This window comes from Lynx rufus, unplaced genomic scaffold (assembly GCF_022079265.1).
Source record: "Lynx rufus isolate CCGP_SWC_20201006 ecotype Redwood Valley unplaced genomic scaffold, mLynRuf1.p SCAF_9, whole genome shotgun sequence".
In the NCBI taxonomy this organism is placed as follows: domain Eukaryota; kingdom Metazoa; phylum Chordata; class Mammalia; order Carnivora; family Felidae; genus Lynx; species Lynx rufus.
Window position 1 is genome coordinate 45636705 of NW_025814897.1, and position 16500 is coordinate 45653204.

The following is a 16500-nucleotide window of genomic DNA, read 5'->3' on the forward strand; positions in this document are numbered from 1 at the left end:
TCTACACATTCAATGCAATCCCAGTCAAAATTGCACCAGCATTCTTCTTGAAGCTAGAACAAGCAATCCTAAAATTTGTATGGAACCACAAAAGACCCCGAGTAGTCAAAGTAATTTTGATGAAGAAGACCAAAGCAGGAGGCATCACAATCCCAGACTTCAGCCTCTACTACAAAGCTGTAATAATCAAGACAGCATGGTATTGGCACAAAAACAGACACATAGACCAATGGAATAGAATAGAAACCCCAGAACTAGACCCACAAACGTATGGCCAACTAATCTTTGACAAAGCAGGAAAGAACATCCAATGGAAAAAAGACAGTCTCTTTAACAAATGGTGCTGGGAGAACTGGAGAGCAACATGCAGAAGGTTGAAACTAGACCACTACTCACACCATTCACAAAAGTAAACTCAACATGGATAAAGGACCTGAATGTGAGACAGGAAACCATCAAAACCCTAGAGGAGAAAGCAGGCAACAACCCCTTTGAACAGCAATTTCTTACTTGACACATCTCCAAAGGCAAGGGAATTAAAAGCAAAAATGAATTATTGGGACCTCATGAAGATAAAAATCTTCTGCACTGGAAAGGAAACAATCAACAAAACTACAAGGCAACAGATGGAATGGGAAAAGATATTTGCAAATGACATATCAGACAAATGGCTAGTATCCAAAATGTATAAAGAACTCACCAAACTCCACACCTGAAAAACAAATTATCCAGTGAAGAAATGGGCAGAAGACATGAATAGATACTTCTCTAAAGAAGACATCCGGATGGCCAACAGGCACATGAAAAGATGCTCAACGTCACTCCTTATCAGGGAAATACAAATCAAAACCACACTCAGGTATCACCTCACACTGGTCAGAGTGGCTAAAATGCACAGATCAGGAGACTATAGATGCTAGAGAGGATGTGGAGAAATGGGAACCCTCTTGCACTGTTGGTAGGAATGCAAATTGGTGCACCCACTCTGGATAACAGTGTGGAGGTTCCTCAAAAACTTAAAAATACAATAGCACTAGCAATAGCAATAGCACTGCTAGGAATTTACCCAAGGGATACAGGAGTACTGATGCATAGGGGCACTTGTACTCCAATGTTTATAGCAGCACTCTCAACAATAGCCAAATTATGGAAAGAGCCTAAATGTCCATCAACTGATGAATGGATAAAGAAATTGTGGTTTATATACACAATGGAGTACTATGTGGCAATGAGAAAAAATGAAATATGGCCTTTTGTAGCAACGTGGATGGAACTGGAGAGTGTAATGCTAAGTGAAATAAGCCATACAGAGAAAGACAGATACCATATGGTTTCACTCTTATGTGGATCCTGAGAAACTTAACAGGAACCCATGGGGGAGGGGAAGGAAAAAAAAAAAAAGAGGTTAGAGTGGGAGAGAGCCAAAGTATAAGAGACTGTTAAAAACTGAGAACAAACTGAGGGTTGATGGGGGGTGGGAGGGAGGGGAGGGTGGGTGATGGGTATTGAGGAGGGCACCTTTTGGGATGAGCACTGGGTGTTGTATGGAAACCAATTTGTCAATAAATTTCATATATATATATAAAAAAAGAAATTGTGGTTTATACACACAATGGAATACTACGTGGCAATGAGAAAGAATTAAATCTGGCCTTTTGTAGCAATGTGGATGGAACTGGAGAGTGTTATGCTAAGTGAAGTAAGTCATACAGAGAAAGGCAGATATCGTATGTTTTCACTCTTATGTGGATCCTGAGAAACTTAACAGAAGACCATGGTGGGGGGGAAGGAAAAAAAAAGTTAGAGAGGGAGGGAGCCAAACCATAAGAGACTCTTAAAAACTGAGAATCAACTGAGGGTTGATGGGGGGTGGGAGGGAGGGAAAGTAGCATTGAGGAGGGCACTTGTTGGGATGAGCACTGGGTGTTATATGGAAACCAATTTGACAATAAATTTCATATTAAAAAAAGGAATTCACATATCAGTTATCAAATCCCTCCCACAGACAGTTAGTATATCCAATCATCCATTAGGATGTCACTTTTAACCATGATTGGGCAGCAAAGGATCACCAGACATTTGTATAAAGTTTTCTATATGAAAGACAGAGACCAAAATAAATATATGTTTTAAAAAAGTAATTCAACCCAGCGGAAACATAGAAAAGTACATGGGAAAGAATTTTAGAAATCTACAATTGATAACCTTGGATGGCTGGAAGAGGAAAAATAGGATGCTATTTGTTTAAAAAAATTTTTTTTAGGTTTGTAACAAAACATTTATAGAAAAAGAAGCATTAGTAAATTAAAAACATGATAAAAGAAATGCAAATTCAATAGAATGATTTGAGAAAGAAAATTGAGAATAGCTCTGGGAAAGGAGACCAGGTGATAGGATATACGGAAAAATTGTTAAAATGGAGATCAGGCTTCAAGATCCTCTGATCAGACAACCCCATGTAAATCACATAGGAAAAACATAATCTAGTTTATTTCATGCATGTAAATAAAACAAGCTATTTCTTGTAAATACTTCTGATAATCATAATCAAAGTTTACATCATCTTCCTAAATCAATGTAAGATAATCTACCTTTGCCAGTTTGGAAACCTCCATCAAATAACAGTCATTGTAAAGGCTGAACAACTTCCTCATTCTCACTTTGGAACATCATGCCTCTGAGCTTCATTCCTGTTATGGGTTCAAAGTCTACCAGTTTGTTTTTTGCTCAAAACAAAATATCCATATTAAGTAAAGCTCTCTGAATTTTCTTTTGACAAAAGAAAAGGCAATTTCTTTTGACAAAAGAAAAGAGAATCAAGTAAGAGGTCCAACATGCCGTATTGCAGAATCAGGAAAAGAAGAAAGGGCTAGGTAGGAGGAGGTTATATAAGAAACAATACTAGAAGTTTTTCAGAACAAAAGGATCTGAGTTTCTGAATTGAGTGTTCCCACTTACTGCTTGGAAACGTTAATGGAAAAAGGTACATATTTTTGTCAAATTTCAGAATTTAGGAGACAAAAAGAAGAGCTTAAACCTTACAGAAAAAAAAAAACATAAGTGATATACTAAAGACTAAGAATTGCTATTGTATCATTTATAGCAATATTGGAAGCCAAAAATAAATGCATCAAATCCTTCCCAATTCTGAAGTTTCTAACCCAGAGTCATGACCAGACATGCTGTCATTAAAGTGTGAGTGTGGGAAAAAATACATTTTTACACATATAACTTCTCCAAAAAATTTTTTCCTTAAAACCCTTTTCCAGGAACTAGCAGATGACATTCTCCACCAGAGTGAGGAAATAGATCAAGAATGAAAAAAATATATATCCCAGAAATAGGAGATCTAACATAGGAGAGCAGTGGGGGGAAGTCCCAGGGTAACAGCTATCAGGTGTGCCTGAGGGGCCCCCAGTCCAGGCTGTATCAGAAAGACAAAGGATCCCAAAAGAAAGGGATCCAGGAAATAAATAGATTAATAGAGTACATAATACCTGATGAGTTTGGCAATGTGGCTAATAATATTTAAATGAGCTTTTAAAATTAAGTTGAAGCATTTTAAGAATTAATAATAGGATCATAAAAATGTAGGTAAAATTCCAGAAAAAAAGTTATCACAACACATGACTTACCTCAGCAGTAAAAAACACCTCCTCACACAATCTGACCCACTTCACACAATTACTGGAGTCACTTAAGACCCATGTTATTTCTCTTGTTAAAACATCTTACTGTATTGTTAAATTGGGTTGCTAGTATTTTTTTGAGAATTTTTGCATCCATGTTCATCAGCGATATTGGCCTATAGTTCTCTTTTTTAGTGGAATCTTAATCTGGTTTTGGTATCCGGGTAATACTGGCCATATAGAATGAATTAAGAAGTTTTCCTTCCTCTTCTATTTTTTGGAACAGTTTGAGAAGAATAGGTATTAACTCTTCTTTAAATGTTTAGTAGAATTTACCTGTGAACCCATCTGGTTCTGGACTTTGGTTTGGTGGGAGTTTTTTGGTTACTGATTCATTTTCTTTGCTGGTTATCAGTCTATTCAAGTTTTCTATTTCTTCTTGTTTCGGTTTTGGTAGTTTATATGTTTCTAGAAATGTATCCATTTCTTCTAGGTTGTCCAACTTGTTGGCATACTTTTTTATAACATTCTCTTTTAATTGTTTGTGTTTCTGTGGTGTTGGTTGTGATCTCTCATTTGTGATTTTATTTATTTGGATCCTTTTTCTTCTCTTTTTGATAAGTCTGGCTAGAGGTGTATCAATTTTATTAATTTTCTCAAAGAAGCAGCTCCTGGTTTCATTGATCTATTGTTTTTTTAGTTTCTATTCATTTATTTCTGGTCTAATCTTTATTATTTCCCTTCTTCTGCTGGAAGCTGGATCTAGGCTTCATTTGTTTTTCTTTTTCTAGCTCCTTTGGTGTAAGTTTAGGTTGTTTATTTGATATTTTTCTTGCTTCTTGAGGTAGACCTGTATTACTACATATTTCTCTCTAGAACCACTTTTGCTGCATTCCAAAGATTTTTTAACCATTGTGTTTTCATTTGCATTTGTTTCCATGAATTTTTTATTTCTTCTTTGATTTCCTCGTTGACCCATTCATTGTTTAATAGCATGTTGTTTAACCTCTATGTGTTTGTGGTCTTTCCATAATTTTTCTTGTGGTAAACTTCTAGTTTCATAGCATTGTAGTCAGAAAATGTGCATGGTTTGACTGAAATCCTTTTGTATTTGTTGAGGTTTGATTTGTGACCTAATATATAATCTATTCTGAAGAATCTACCATGTGCAATTACTGTTAAAATGTCTATACTATCCAAAGCAATTTACACACTTAATACAATCCCTATCAAAATACCAACAGCATTTTTCACAGAGCTAGAACAAACAATCCTAAAATTTGTATGGAACCACAAAAGACCTTGAAGAGTCAAAGGAATCTTGAAAAAGAAAAGCTGAAGGTATCACAATTCCAGACTTCAAGTTACATTACAAAGCTGCAGTAATCAGAGGCACCTGGGTGGCTCAGTCAATTAAGTGTCCAGTTTTGGCTGAGGTCATGATCTCATGGTGTGTGAGCTTAGGCCCTGAATCAGGCTCTGTGCTGACAGCTCAGAGCCTAGAGACTGCTTCAGATTCAGTGTCTCCCTCTCTCTCTGCCCCTCCCTGCTCACATTCTGTCTCTCAAAACTAAAATAAAATAAAATTTAAAATTTTTTTAAAAAGCTGTAGTAGTCAAAACAGTGTGGTACTGGCACAAAAGCAGACACAGAGAGCAAATAAACTATAGATAACCCAGAAATCAACCCACAACTATACAGTCAATTAATCTTCCACAAAGAAGGACAGAATATCCAATAAGAAAACAACAACCTCTTCAACAAATGGTGTTGGGAAAACTGGACAGCCACATGGAAAAGAATGAAACTGGACCACTTTCTTACACCACAAACAAAAATAAATTCAAAATGTATTAAAGACCTAAATGCAAGACTTGGAACCATAAAAATTCTAGAAAAGAACACCGTAACCTCTTTGACATTGGCCGTAGCAACTTTTTCCTAGATATGTCTCCTGAAGCAAGATAACAAAAGCAAAAATGAACTACTAAGACTTCATCCTTCATCCTGTAAAAAGCTTCTACACAGCAAAGAAAACAATCAACAAACCTAAAAGGCAGCCTACAGGATGGGAGAAGATATGTGAAAATGACATATCCAATAAAGGGTTAGTATCCAAAATATGTGAGGAATGACTATGACTCAAAACCCAAAAAATGAAAATCCAATTAAAAAATGGGCAGAAGACCTGAATAGACATTTTTTCCAAAGAAGACATTTAGATGGCCAACAGACACATGAAATGATGCTCAATATCACTAATCCTTAGGGAAATGCAAATTAAAACTACAATGAGCTATCTCATCACTCCTGTCAGAATGGTTAAAATCAGCAATACAAGAAACAACAGATGTTGGTGAGGATGTGGAGAAAAAGGTACCCTCTTGCACTCTTGGTGGGAATGCAAACTGGTGCAGCCACTCTGGAAAACAGTATGGAGGCTCCTCAAAAACTTAAAAATAGAACTACCCTAAGATCCAGCAATTGCACTAGTAGGTATTTACCCAAAGGATAAAAAAATACTGATGCAATGGGATACATGGACCTCTATGTTTACAGCAGCATTATCTCAATAGCCAAATTATGGAATGAGCTCAGTGTCCATCAACTGATGAATGGATAAAAAAGAGGTGATATATACATACAGCAGAATATTACTCAGCCATAAAAAGGAGTGAAATCTTGCCATTTGCCATAACATGGGTAGAGCTAGAGAGTAAGCAAAGTAAGTCAGAGTAAGACACATACCATATGATTTCATTCATATGAGGAATTTAAAACAAAACAAATGAGTAAATGGAAAAAAAGAATAAACTGAGGGACAGACCCTTAACTATAGAGAACAAACTGATTGTTACCAGAGTGGAAGAGGTGAGGGAATGGGTTAAATAGATGATGGGGATTAAGGAGTGCACTTGTCCTGATAAGCACAGGATGATGTCTGGAAGTGCTGAATCACTGTGTTGTACACCCGAAGCTAATATTACACAGCAGGTTAACTGACAGGAATTTAAATGAAAACTTAAAAAAAAATACCTCAATGACTTACTGTGTCTTTCAGGGCACTCCATTTTATGAACTTAAATGAATTTCCTCACTTCAGTGAGTAAACTAAGTATCAGAGAGGTACTTCCTGCCTTACCCAAAATGGTTAATCAAGTCAGGATTAAGCCTGAAAGAATCCAGATCTCTGCCCCCAGTTTATCACCCCTTCCACTGTCAGCCAGGCTGCAGAATCACATCTCCTATGATTATTTTACAGTGATCTGTGTTCTGACATTCCCAGTCATGCACAGTTCCCAATTAGAACATACACTCAATTCCAAGAGCTAGTCACTCTTATACAGCTATCCCAGCTATCCCCTAGCCATTACATACAGAACAACAAAGGTTTGTTCCTTTGATACAATTATGTGAAAACCTACAAAGAGACTTGAGAAACTGGAATAAGCTACCATGAGATGCTCATTAACTCTGGTTAGGCTCTCACCTGCCTCTGTCATGCTGCGTCGCCTACACTTCTGCATTCCCAGTTTGAGCAAGGCATGAAATAACGGGCAGTTTTAAGAAACATAATGGGGACAAGAGGCATCTAAACCTCAGTGCTCATGACTTACGGCTGCCTTGATCCATGTCAGAACACCCCCCCCCCTTCACTTGCCATTCATCAAGGTTCCAGGCCGCTGCTGCAGTAGAAGTGTTGTGGGAACACTGTCCTTTTTCCTTGGCGTTTATTCATTCACTAACCACATTTCTATTGGGTGTCTGCTCTGGTTCAGGCAGTGCTAGCGTATACAGCAGCAAGCAAGAGAGTCATAGTCCCTGGCGAAGATTAAGGGCAAGACTCTGGTGAAAGTTCACAGTGTGCACATGTGAAAGTGGAGCATGGTGGGCAAGAAAAACTGCCTCACTCACAGCAACATGCCCTCCTTAGCATAACCATGGTCTGCCTGACAAACCCAGGCTCTGAAATAATGGATCAGAATAGGCTGCTGCCTTGGAGCAGAAAACTCCCTATCATGAAAGATGTTCAAGTGTAAGGTGATTGGCCACAGGTAGAGGATTTAAGCTGCAAGCCTGATTTTAGATGGAAAGTCCTCTACAATTTCTGCCCTTTCCCACTTTGCAATGCCTGATAAAATTCTGCTCTTCCTCCATCAGGAACAGGTTCACACATCCTGCCATGAGTCATATTTATCCTGATACCTCTCAACAGTGTCTGTTATCTCCACTCTGGGCTGCTCTAGCATGCTGGTCTGTTCACTACTGTTTCCCTTGCACTGTTTCCCGGGAGTGCCTGGAGCATAATTTTTTTTTTTTTTTTTTATTCACGAACCTATCTCTTCCACCAGGGAGTGGATGGTGTTTCTCTTATCAGCAAATTCCTGGTGCACTGTAAGTGCTCAACCTGTTTTGTTAAAGGAATGAATCCAAAGCTTCACCATAAAACCAATCCTACCCTCTCTAATCTGTGGCTGATGGTCCTCAGCCTCCTCACATGCCCCAAACACACCAAGGTCACCCTCACTTTCTGATTTTAGCATATGCTGTTGGTCCTACCTACAATGAATGCCCTCAGCTTTCATTCTTTCAATGAAGATTTTTTGAAAGCTTACTGTGTGACAGACCCGGTGACAAATACAGACAAAACACTTTCTCCTCTCACATGGAGTGTACATTCTAGAGGAGAGGCAAGTAAGCAAGCAAATAACTGTGAATTGGCAGGAGAAGTGGGGATTCAAGGACACACAGGGCACTGTGGGAGCCTACATTTGCTCCTAGCCCCATCTCATGGAATCAGAAAACTGTTACCAGAGGAGGTGGCAATGTTGCCAAATCCTGAAGGAGCAGCAAAGAAAGACTTGGATTCAAGCTCTTCTCAGCATTTTTCCTACCTTGAGGCCCACCTCCTCCAGAAAACCACTGCCCCCTTCCCTGCCACTTTAGCTCTCACTGAGCACTCTCTTCACTTTATCCCTGCATCAATGTTATCTATGACTGTGGTTCCAGTAAGGAACTGATTCAGATGGTTATTTAAGGGGTGCCTGGGAGGTTCAATCAGTCAAGCATCTGACTCTTGATTTCAGCTCAGGTCATGATCTCATGGTCATGAGTTCAAGCCCCTTATTGGGCCCCATGCTCATGGTGCAGAACCTGCTTGGGATTCTCTCTCTCCCTCTCTCTCTGACCCTCTCCTGCTTGCATGCTCTCTCTCTCTCTCTCTCAAAATATTAAATAAACATTTAAAAAAAGAAATAGATGTTTAAAAAACATAAGGGAACACAAAGCACAGATTTCTGGGTCTATCCTCACATACCCTAATTTGATAGAAACATATAGTCTCTGTGGGCTCCCCAGGTGAATCTAGTGTCTACCCAGGCTTTGGAGTTACTATGGTACACCATTCCTTTTAGTATATTCTACATTGAGCTATGTTTATTTTCTAAGGAGATGTTAACACTATTTTCTCACCTCTGTTAGAATCTTTTTGATCTTGAAATTGACATAAATTCTGTCACATCCACTGTCAACCTTATTTCCAACATAATGCTGCCATAAAATAGGCACTCAATAAATAGTTTAAGTCAATGAAGAACATATATGCATAAGAGCCAGAAAGAATATAAAAAGATAGACATTTGCCCTTTGAGACTAAAATTCATACCATATCAGTGAATGATTTTGATATACGACATTTATATGGTACTTTGCAATTTAAAAACTGTCTTCCCAGATGATTTTGTAGATGATCAGCTACCCCATGGGGTGGGTAGGCAGGAATATTATTTTTACAATTTACAAATTAGCAAACTTAGGCTCTGAGACACTAAGAGATTTGCTCAGATTCAAGAAAAAATCAAAACCCAGTCTTAAAAAAATCCAAAAATCTCCTTTGCATTTCTTTCTCACCCATCACCTGTACAAAGAATCTTTTTTTAAAAAAGGAAGGTAAAACATTATTTTCCTAGCTTAGATGGAGGGTGAAAATATTGGGGGTGGAATAAATCTCACGTAAGGGATATGTTTATCCATTGGCTAGCCAGTAATGAATTTGTGTGTACCAAGGAATCATTCCAGTCTGGTAGGAAGATAAATGTTTGCATTTGGCAGGAAAAAAAGATGACGATGGCAGATAAAGGCCCAGGAGCCTCCAGAAGATTTTGTCGTTGTCCTCTGTGACACGATATCTGAAATGATTAATGGAAACTTTTTGTACAGTGATAGTTAATCTCTGAGTTTGGGGAGTTAAATTTAAACATTCAAACAGTGAACAAAATTTCTCATCAAAGGCAAGATCTTGGGCTCACAGACAATATGGAAATGGAAGAAATTTGGAGAGCTCAACAAAGTTACAGGGAAATGTGGACAACCATGCCTCAACTTATCCAGCTGCTGGTTCTAGGACTTTCTTTTGGGGAGGATTGGTCAGATTATCAACTCCTTACAGGATATCCTCCCCTGGAAGATGGCTGCAAACTGGGCTTTTGACTTAGGTGGAAACTGTTCCCTTCTGCTGGAATAGCAATGGACAGAGATACCCTTAAGCTTCACAAACTTGCTTATCATCACAGGCTTGCTCAATCATTTTCATGCAAAACAAAATGTGATACTGCTTGGGAACCTTGAGTCAATCAGAGGGTCTTGAAGACAGAAAACGCTGTCAAGTAAGCAAGCATACATACTTCAAGCCCTGGGGCCCCTCCCCTTCTCCTTCAGAGTCACAACAAACTTAAACAGAGATGGTGTGCACCCCACACATTGACAGTGGAAGCACACTGTTTCCACGCCCACACCCTGTTCCCAAGACCATCCTCAGCATCTCCCTCCTCCTCACTCGGCATCAGCTGAGCAGTAAATTGTGTCAGCCGGCTCCCTTCTCTTCCTTCTCATGGCCACAACTCTCGCTTTTGTTTGGAGTGTTTCTGTTGGGTGGAGAGGCGGTGACCACCATTGAAACCTCCAGAGTGGTTTTCCTCCTTTTGGGTTTTCTCTCCGTTTCCTCCTCTAACCTCCTGCCTGAGTCATTCTTCTAAAGCAACCATGACCAGTTGCTTCTCTGCTTCAAATGCATCAAGAGCCCTTTCTTGTTATGGAGGCGGGGCGGGGGTAGGGGTGGCACGGAGAGAGAGATCCGGAGGTACACAAGTTGCTTGCATGCCTTTAAAGTTTTTCTTGATCTGAGCCCAGACTGCCTGTTTAAACTTCCTTTCCATCTACCCACCCCCCGCCCTCCCCTTCAAACCCACCATGGACTCTCAGGGCCCTATCACCATTCACCATCCCTCCTGTCCATTCTTGTGGTCCACATCAGGTCTTTATTCCTGATGTTCTTCTTGCCAGATCCACACTTTCCTTCTCTCCACTCCTCACCTCTGTGTTTCTCAAGGCACAGCTCAGGAGTTCCTGTGCTATGACATCTTCCTAGAGCTACCCCCTCGTGGTTGCTGGTTCTTGACTCGGGTGTTCACATAGGCTTCTGTTTACACTTATGTCTTGGAATGTGGCATTTTGCATGTATTTTAGTTAGTGTGTACGTGGGGTTTTTTTCCCCTCACAAGATCCTTGAGTATAGTTCATGTATTTTTCGTCTCTGTTTTACTATAGTGCCTAGTAGGGAACAAATGCTTATTAAATTAGTAATTGTGGAACTCCATGGAACTGAACTGAAAAAACATTAACTGATTTTAATTGAAGACCCTTTTGAACCACTAGAAATAAGCTTATCATTCCTTTAATCTATTGCTTTAGCAAACTCAATCTCTCAAGATCAATTCAAGCACAAAGGAAGAAATTAAAAACATATTCCTGCTATGCAGAAATAACCCTATTTTGCATTTTAAAGCTAAAATGGTCCTACAACTAACTCTGGTCCCTAAAGCCCTGTATTAGACTTCCTAATTCCCACTGATGGAGACCCTCCTCCTTTCCCCTTCCTCCCTTCTCTCTAAACCTGATTTTCATGGTCATTCATTGCTTTCTTTCTTTTTTCATACTCACACGACCCAAGTTCACAACCCTAAATGCTATTGTCTAGATTTGCCCATTTCTGGACTTTACATAAATGTATTCATACATTACACACTCATTTTGCTCAGTATTATGTTTTGAAAGCTCATCATGTTGTTCTGTATAGCTATAGTTTACTCATTCTCCTTGTTGTACTATATTTCATTTAACTCTCAATGGACATTTAAGTTGCTTCCAAGTTCTACCTATTTAATGTTGCTATGAACATTTTTGCACATCTCTTGGTGCATGGGTCCACACCTTTCTGCTGGGTACACACCTAGGGTATGTACTTAGGGTAGACTTGCTGAATATTTGCAATAAAAGTACAGAGTAACTTCCATCAATAGGGTAACAGTCCTTAAAGGAGATAAATATATGTCATATAAGGTGATAAATGCTGTCAAAGAGGACATGTGACCACAAAAGATATCATGGAGACCCAAAGATGAACATCACATATTAGCCAGAATGTGAAACAGTGGTAACTCTTATCCAATGCTGGTGGGAGTAAAAATTGGTACATCATTTTGAAATTATTTTGACATTATCTAATAATGCTACAGATATGCATATTCCCATGACCCAGAAATTTTCTCTGCCTGATATATTGCTAGACTACATTTCCCAGCCTCTCTTGAAACTGGAGAGAGAAGGCACACAACTGAGTTCTGGCTTTAGGAGTACAAGTAAGTAGGAATATTTGTCATTTCCAGGACCAGTCCATAAAAACCCGACACATATTATGCTCTGTGCTCTCTCCTCCAAGCCAGTGACTGTGAATACCAAGTACTTGACAAATTTAATTGCACAAAAGCTTATAAAAAGAAGGAAGTTTTAAGCAGTGTGGTTGCACTCACTGCACTCAAGAAATGCGTATAACTAGCCCAGGCCATTTTGGCATTACTTTTGATTACTGGAATGTGATTATCTATCTACTACAACACTGTAGGATTGGACTACATGCATAATAGTTCCAAAAGAAGTAGAGATCAGTCAATACATTTTTAGTGAAAAACTATGTGTCAGACTCTGAGCTTGGTGCTGAAGAAACAAAATTGAATATGACATAGGCCCTGCCATCAAGATGCTCAAATACTAGTGGAAAGGACAGAAAAGTAACCAACTGAATGCCCTAGAGTGGGGTGGGTGCTCTCGTAGAAGTGGAGGCGGGGGGCAGGGAACTAGCCTTCTTCCACCTTGTGGCCCAGCCACCTTCTCAGGGGAGATGGTAAGGACAAAAGTACACAAGGGTTTAGGAAAAAGTTAGGGAGAGAAGAAAGGAATAGAGTAGAAGGAGAGACTTGTTAGAGCCATAAAGAAAAATTAATATTGGCCTAGGAAAAAAAGGGGAGAGGATGAAAGAGATGAGAAGGACCTTCCTGACAAAGAAAACAGTGCATAAAGATGCAGACCAAGAGAAAGGGTGGTGGGTGCATCATGCAATTTGCAAGGACAGCAGAAGTTCTTTTACAGACCTTGCTTAACCAACTGGTTGGTTTAGCTGTTATTCTCCATTTCCTGTAAAATATATGGAGTGATGCCCACAGTACCCAGATGCCCACAGCTAGTCAGCTTCCTCCTCATGTGTCTGCTCATGCTGTGCCCCCCAGTTGAGTTGTGTGCTACAGAGAATCTGTCTTGTCTGTACCTACATCTGTGCAATCCAGTTGTACTTGATATTGTCATTAAATCATTTCATTAAATCCTAGGTAAAATTAGGAACTTCCGGAATGAAAAGAAAGAGAGTTGTTTTTTCTATGGAAACTAAATACTTGGGGAAAACTTGATAAAGTTATAAGAGAAACTTCTGTAAAAGATACAGGAAGAAAACATAAATATCCAAAGGATGATAAGCTTAAGTTGATTGATTTTTAAGTATCCTTAGGATCTTAGTCTACCTTAAAGGAATCAATACTAGAAATTGCCAACAATGCAGTAAGGATGTGTGGCTTGTGCAAGGAAGATAATACGTAATTTCAATAGTGGAACATGATCAAGGAAAAAGAGACTCTGAATTCCTGTCTGGGATGAGGTGAAGGGAGGACAACCTCAGGGCAGCTGCTCAGCGTCCCAGGACACAGCCCTAAAGAACCTTCCTCTGCCCACATTCCCTCCAACGGCTTTCATTTCCTATGCCTGACATTTCTCCCCATCTTTCAGGTCAGGACTGTCTGTCTGCAGAGAACCCGGCCTTCAGCCATCATGAGAGCAGTGGCTTCCCACTGTCACTGTCAGGAGCACAGTGAAAATGGTATAGGTTAATTTTCATAGCAGTCTTGCAGGGTAGGGGCTCAACCCCCCCAATTTGCTGATGAGACAACTGAAACTCAGATGAGACGATCTTGACAGATCTCTCCAGCTGTAACTGCTCTTTGTAAATGATCTGTGCGTTCAAGATGCATTGCTCATTCCTAAAGAGCTCATTCCTAAAGACAGTTCCTTTTTGAACTATCAACCTATTACAATTAAGTGATTAATAAATAATCATTATTATTACAAAAAATCGCTGACATTTCTTGAAAATTTATTAGGTGCCAAAGTGAATGCGAAAACCTGCATTATTTCACTTCATCCCACAATAATCCTTCCGTGGAAGGTATTATCATGACCCCATTTTATAGACCAGAAAGCTAAGGCTTAGAGGGTTAATAATCCAGGTTGGTGTGTCTCAGATACTGGCTCCCCAGCCTCAGGTAAAATGCTGCCTTCCTGACTCCTCCCAATGTATGTTTGCAGATGCCTCTCTTGAGTCATACTGTGATCATTCTTTCCTTTGTTTCTCAAGTTTACAAAATTCACTCAGTATTGGAGAGTCCTGGCGGGTTATAATTAGTCACAACAGCTTGTCAATTGGGCCAAAAGTGGCTTGTCATCATTTCCCCTCACCTCCAGCACCAAGGACCTTACCATCTGCCACCCAGCAAGGATGAGATTGCTCTCTCGCTTGAGGGAATGAATCGATGGAAGTTTTCACTTCAAAGAAACTGGGCTCAGAGAAGATTCAGGCCACCTTGTGGCCTTGACAAGCCTGGCTGCTCAGCATCTATCTGCCAGCATCTGGGGCTTCATTTACCTGGAAGCAGGCAATGAAACGGCATCTCCAAGACCCCAGTGCACTCAGTGAGGGTGTACCGTCCAGTCTTGAGGGTAGAGCCCATTATCCATCCAGGCTAGGAGTCACATCAGCCAAGTCCTGGCAGATGCTCCGTCAGCCAGAATGATTGTGCCAGGGAGACTCAGAGCAGTGAAAATACAACCTCTTGTCCCCAGGACTCAAATCTGTTACTGGTAGGAAAGGGTTTAAGGCTGGAGAGGTAAGAGGGGCACTTGGATGGTTCAGTCAGTTAAGCTTCTGAATTCATTTCAGGTCACGATCTCGTGGTCTGTGAGTTCTAGCCCCGCGTCAGGTTCTGTGCTGACAGCTCAGAGCCTGGAGCCTGCTTTGGATTCTATGTCTCCCTCTCTCTCTGTTCCTGCCTGCTCACACTCCATCTCTCTCTCTCTCTCTCTCTCTCTCTCTCTCAAAAATAAAAATTAAAAAAATATTTTTAAACGCTGTAGAGGTAAGAATCATGACATCAAGTCTGGGGCCATGAGGCTGGAAGGGACCTTTGTCATCATCAAATCCAACCCTGTTGTTTTGCAGATGGCAAAGTTCTCGCTTCCTGTTACCTGCTGAACCCATAGCTAATCTTTAGATCTCAGATCAGATGTTGTCAGCCTTCTTCAGAAAACCTTCCCTAACTCTCTCTAAATTAGATACGATCTCCTGATGCACACAACCATAGTCCCTGCACTCTCCTTAACATGGCCTATCTTTTTGTCTACATACCAACCTCTTTGTTAGACTTGGAGTTAGTCCTGCTCACAGGATATAGCCCTGGCCCTTGTAATAGCACCAGCAAATACTTGTCCAATGATTGGGAAGCAACCCACTCATTTTGTCCAGGGGAGCTGGGACTTCAGACTCAGTAAGTGAGGTTGAGTCACAGCCTCCTCTTTTATTCAAAATCAGGGCTTCTACCTCCCTCCTGCACACAACTGAAGTCCTCACAAAACCTCTACCTGCCCAAAGATCCCAAGGTGTCCCGTGCGGCCTCTCCTGGGTTGACAGTCTCTTCCCTAGGTCTCTCTCCTTCTCCTCTCCATTCTTGGAATGCCCTCAGTCCATATTGCACAGTCTCATGGAGTCTCAAAAATGAATCCTCAGAGGGTCTCAGTAACTGATAACAAATGTTGCCTTCCAGGAGTGTTTCCACAATAACAGAAAAGTTGTAGAGATACAGTATGATGCTTTAATTAATCTCTAACTATGCTCTGTTCTTCAGTTTATTGCCCTTTGTGACCTTGACAATTTGAACTTATTTTGTAGAATGTCCCCCAGTTCAAGTTTACCTGATGCTTCTTCCTAATTGTTTTTAGAATCAACCTTCTTTGTCAGAAATACCACAGATGTGGTGTTTGTCTTTCTTTGTAGACCATTTCAGGAGACACAGAATGTTGGCGATCATGTAATCATATGTACACTTCTGGTATATGTTTTCAGAACTCTTCACCCAGGATGGAGTGGTAGTTTTCACCCCACAGGGCAGCCCCAGCACAATGTTGTGACTGCCCAGAACCATACAATAAGAAGGACTGTCAATACTCTGTGGAAAAGAGGGCCATGATCGGCCAGTATTGTCTGCCTCGAATACAGGTCACCAGAGAGGTGGAGCTGACATCATAAATGTGCTTTCCCTACTCTAACTCATTCAGCCTTTTTAAGTATAAATTATTTTAATGTTTATTTATTTTTGAGAGAGAAAGAGACAGAGTGCGAGCTGGGGAAGGGCAGAGAGAGGGGGAGACACAGATTCCT